The following is a 6,000-nucleotide window of genomic DNA, read 5'->3' as shown; positions in this document are numbered from 1 at the left end:
AGGAAAATGAAGTTGTTGACTGCACTGCCCTTTGAATTTTGTAGTCCGGGAACAAGATGGGCAAGTCTGCCAAAAGTCGAGTTCGCTGTAAGGATGTCGTTCGTGGCCTATCCTCCATATGGGGCAATGGGCCCAATTATTTTTGTAGCACCAGTTATTTGTACCTTTAACTTTGCCTCCTGCTGCAACGTGCCCATTAGACACGTTATCGTTTTCACAAAGAGACCAGGTAAATAGAGATACACCATTGGAATTTTCTTTGGATCTTATTGTATGTCATGTAGATTGTGCTCTATATTGGGAGTTACAAATCTCAGATAAAACATTGTCCGGGAATTTTCCGTCATTCAGCTCCAGTGACATACAAACTGTTTCATTTGAATTTCTAGTTGCCTGGATCACTTATTGCATAATTTGAAGTCAAATTACATAAAAATCTGATCCTTGCTCAACTGTCTTGCTGCAGTAGGCTATAATTTTTCATCCATTTGGGGGCAGTATATCCTAATTTAATCGCATCTCCTTCTGTATTTCTTTTCAACAACACCCTTCAGTGACCCAATCATGTCTAGGTAAGCCAGCAGTGAAAACTGACACGCGAGGCTATATAAGACCATCTCATTGACATTCATTCATACAATATGTCTCTTGATGATATTTCCCTGAATAACATCCAAATATTTGATTTTAAAAAATCGGCATAGCAGCCATGAGTAGCACGACCGAAGTGATTCATGTCCCAATAGAAAACTGGGCATAGGCTGTGAGGTGGCCCTCTGCAACACGTTTCCAGGAAAATCTGTTCCAAGCAATCTATTTCCTTTTCAATTGGAAATTGGGTGGTGGTAGGCCTACACCTTGAGATTTCCAACTTAATTTTATAAACGTACTGCAAGATTTAGGGTGTGCAAGTGAAGGATTTTTCCACCGTTTGTGAAATACAGAGTCCAGTGTTTTGCAATCAAAATAAATGTGGGTGTGGCTTTTGCACATAATGTCTGCCTACAGAAATGTTACCTTTGTGTAACTAGGCAAGTCAGCTAAGAACAAGTTCTTACAATGATAGCCTAGGAACAGTGGGTTAACTGCCTTGCTCAGTTTGAGAGTAACAGATTTTTACTTTGTCAGCTCAGGGATTTGATCGAGCAACCTTTCAATTACTGGCCCAACTCTCTAACCACTAGGCTACATGCCATATTGAACTACTCACCCTGGTAACTAACCCCACCTACAGGTTACTGCCAAAATAATGGAAACACTTCAGTAAATGAGGTATACAAAGTATATTGTATGCTTCGACATCATCAAATTTGACTTTTTTGGTCAAAATAACGTGGAAACAACTTTAATTCAAACAGTTTTTGCCCACTGGGATGGGCCATCTCCAGATTTCAACCCAATTGAAAACTTCAACCCAATTGACAGCATTTTCAACCACAATAAAAAAACAAAATTATGGAATTTCTCGTGGAAGAATTGTAGGCCCAAGTGGGGGAACATTTTTGGAAAATGGCGCCGCACAGTGTCCCGAAAACATTCGCATTCAAACTAGGGATTTCTTGGCTGATTGAGATAAAACAGTCATTCTGCTCATAGAATAGGCATGTATGAACTACACATTGACACATCCAGCCCAAGCGGTAGGTTTAAAAAATACTTACTTGTCACCAAAGTTTCAGAGCATGTCTTTAAGACACTGTATGTTGGTGTTTCCTTTATTTTGGCAGTTACCTGTACCTAGGCAAGAACTGTTCACAAAAACTAGTCGAGTCTCCAGACTTGTTGCAACTGAAAGCCACAACAAAGAGGTTGCAGTGGCAGCTGCTTTATGGTCTCTAGACAAATGTTTATCGTTTGGCATCAAATTACTCTATGTATACTCAGTAATGTTCCTGCTGCTGGTGAAATGCTATTATCATCATTCTCAAATATCATTGAATAATTTTTCAGTATTATCAAGGTAGTCACATACTGTATGTGCACTGTAATCAGTTGATTCTGCCAATGTGCAAAGTCTAGATAATCCTGAAACAGTGGATTTACTAACCCAGAGAAAATTGTTTGCAATGATGTCATTATGAGATTAGTAATTTTACTGGTCTCTTACTCTTTGAAATATAATTTGTGAGGGAAAAGCACAATTCATTATGTGCACAGCTTTGATTGACTGCCTTTCGATGTAACTCACATATAAATACACGGTTTCACTACACTCTTAGAAAAGAAAGGGTTCTACATGGAACCCAAAATAGTTCCACCTGCCACCAAAAAGGGTTCTCCTATGGGGACAGCCACAGAAGCTTTTTGGAACTCTTTTTTCTAAGAGTGTACTGTACTACTTAATTTGTATGAACTAGGCTACAAATGATTAATGTATATATTAAAGACGTTGGTCTTAACCCTTGCATTATAACTCTAATGCAATATACACTATAAATACAAAATTATGTGGACACCCCTTCAAATTAGTGGATTCAGCTATTTAACATGGCACTGTCATAGGATGCCACCTTTCTAACAAGACAGTTCGTTAAATTTCTGCACAGCTAGAGCTGGAAACGTCTAGGAGCAACAATGGCTCAGCCATGAGGTGGTAGGCCACACAAGCTCACAGAACGGGACCACTGATTGCTGAAGCGTGTAGCTCATAAAAATCGTCTGTCCTCAGTTGCAACACTCACTACTGAGTTCCAAACTGCCTCTAGAAGCAACGTCAGCACAGGAACTGTTTGTCGGAAGCTTCATGAAATGGGTTTCCATGGCCAAGCAGCCGCACACAAGCCTAAAATCACCATGAGCAATGCCAAGCGTCGGCTGGAGTTTTGTAAAGCTCGCCGCCATTGAACTCTGGAGCAGTGGAAACACGTTCTCTGAAGTGATGAATCACCATCTGACAGTCCGACGGACGAATCTGGATTTGGCGGATGCCAAGAGAACGCCACCTGCCCCAATGCATAGTGCCAACTGTAAAGTTTGGTAGAGGAGGAATAATGGTCTGGGACTGTTTTTCATGGTTCAGGCTAGGCCAATTAGTTCCATTAAAGGGAAATCTTAATGCTGCAGCATACAATGACATTCTAGACGATTCTGTGCTTCCAACTTTGTGGCAACAGTTTGGGGAAGACCTTTTCCTATTTCAGCATGACAATGCCCCCGTGCAAAAAGCGAGGTCCATACAGAAAGCATTTGTTGAAATCAGTGTGGAAGAACTTGACTGGGCTGCACAGAGCCCTTACCTCAACAACCTTTGGGATGAATTGGAACGCCGACTGCGAGCCAGGCCTAGTCGCCCAACATCAGTGCCTGACCTCACTAATGCTCTTGTGGCTGAATGGAAGCTGCAGCAATGTTCCAGCATCTAGTGGAAAGCCTTCCCAGAAGAATGGAAGCTGTTACTTCAGCAAAGGGGAGACCAACTCCATATTAATGCCCATGATTATGGAATGAGATGTTCAACGAGCAGGTGTCCACATACTTTTGGTCATGTAGTGTATGTGTCCCACAAATCTCATTCAACATGCAATCATTAAAAAGATCTGACTTTCTTATATCACCAGACGTATGAGATAAAAGTGTCACTGTATACTTGGATTAGTACTCATGAAATAATACCTCTCCTTTTCCACCAGACATCAAGCCACGTGTGGCATGTTACAGGAAAGACTGGAACCTGTCCTCAATGGCAAGAGGGTTTTCATTTGATTTCAGAGTGTAAACATAATTTAAAAGAGATGTGCAATAAGTCAGAGGTTGTCATGGGAAGAGTTTCTGATTTCAGAACATGCAGTTCCATGTTTGTTCTGATGTGTTGTCTGTTATCTGACATCATCACCACTGATTAACATGCATCTGACCTGCAAACAGATGCCTCTATTTTTCTTATCCAACTGAAAATCATAGCAACAGGGATAAATAAGTCAGACCTTGCATATAACCAAAAAAGAAACATAATCGGTCTGTCCTAGTTTCTGAATGGCATGAGTAGCTACTGCTTGTTTGTTGTGAATAACACTAATCCAGTCCACATAAATTTGAGTCAAGGAGTATACTGCTTTTTGCATATTCAGTCTTGCTTAACTCACAGGTCTAATCAATGGGGGAAATGATCATGTCCCTTTTTCCTATCAACAGATTACATTACAGTGACACAGTAACACCTGTAACTCACTGGATTCAATGACCATACAATCTTCCCTAATGACTGGCATGAACTCTCCAGGTACTGTGACATAATATCCATCCCTTTTAGTTGCCCAGAGTGGCCCTTTATTGGGTGAACTTTTAATCCATCGCAAAACTCACACTTAGAAACATATTTTCTTATTGACACAGACAGACACATACCAACAAACCCACAACACATACAGCACACAATCACTCACACACTAACTCTACCACACATTATCCTACTGCAGGGGCACCCATTTTCCCAGCCTGGCAGATGTCACTGGTGGCTGTGGCAGTTAATCCAAGATCCTGGGTCCTGAGTTTGATACAAGCAGGATTTAGCCATGGCCATGATACCAACATCTGTCAGGATGCTGCAGTGATCTTCCAAACACACACAGAGCAACTGCACAGGAATACTGTACATTTCCGTTCTGGTAAAAGAGGGTAAAGACCTACCCAGAATCCATTTTGTGGTAAGTTCATGCAGAATTGATGGGTTTGGATGTTTTATGGACATGAATAACTACTTTATCTAAGGTTGTTGGTGTCTTACAACAAGAAAGGGTTGTCAGGAAAAAAGGTCTGTATGGTTATATTTCATAATCTAGAAAAATATATTATATTTTTTATATAAATTGTGTTCCTTTATTGGATGTAGTAGATGGATATTTATTCAATGCATATCATATTATGTTTGATACATGTGTACATGATGATAAACAGTACATGATGTAGACTTTGAAAATATGTTTTTATCTAAAACAACAAAAACAATGTCTTCTGTGTTTTAAAAAAATGACACTATACAGAGAACATTTCAGTCAGTGCAGCAGTTGGAGGTGTATTTACATTTTAGTAATTTAGCCAATGCTCTTATAATTCAAAGGAGCATGTGGTTATTATTCACATAGTATATTTTTGCTATATGTTTTGATAATCAGTATACTGTCTTGAACATTTAGGTTGGATAATGTGAAAGTGCACACAGACATGAATAGATTTAGATTAAAATGCAAATTAAAGTTAATCAGATAGCCAGTCTGAATAAAACATTGTACATTTAGCATGCTGGTGTACTCATGTTTGCCAAATGAGGAGTGAACATTTCAAGGCATTTATTATGGATTGTCAAAGACATTTTGCCAGGAGAAAATGTAAATCCAACTAAACAAAGATTGAAACTATGTGAGTTGATTAATAATTATACAATAAAAAAAAAAACATGTTTCTAGAAAGTAGAACACACTATAGAACCTACTTTTGCCATCACAAATCAGTCACCTTACAGAAGCACTAAATTCATAGTTTCATAGAATTCATTTAATAGTGGGTACATTACTTTATTAACAATGTTTAATGGCATGGACCTCTATCAGAACACTGCAGCTAGAAAGAAAATGCTTAGCATTCCTTTGTAAACATCCCATCACATGGCTTCTGCATGTGCTCCTTAATGGGCTATTCTTCTCAACAGCATGAATAGGATTATGTGAGATTGTGTGCACATGTCCTGTTCATCATATTTCCTTGTAGGAATAGACCTAAGCCTCTCAGTGAGCAGCGCTCTACTCACTTATATTCATTTGGAATGCAAAGCATGATCTGTGAATGACGTCAGTTAAACAAACAACCGTATCTGAAGTGTTACTTTTAAATCTGAACTTTTGTTCAAATTGTTGAACCCTTTATGTTGTCGATGTTACATCAATATGACATCATATACTGTAACTTGGCTGCTGCCTATCCTGCTTGCACGGTAATTGCGTAAACATTATGTATAACTAAATTATTATAGAGGGGCTCACCAAGACTAAACTATTCCTTTGGATA

Source organism: Salvelinus alpinus, chromosome 2 (genome assembly GCF_045679555.1).
Source record: "Salvelinus alpinus chromosome 2, SLU_Salpinus.1, whole genome shotgun sequence".
NCBI lineage: Eukaryota > Metazoa > Chordata > Actinopteri > Salmoniformes > Salmonidae > Salvelinus > Salvelinus alpinus.
The sequence above is the reverse complement of the archived record's forward strand: the minus strand, read 5'-3'. Positions refer to the sequence as shown.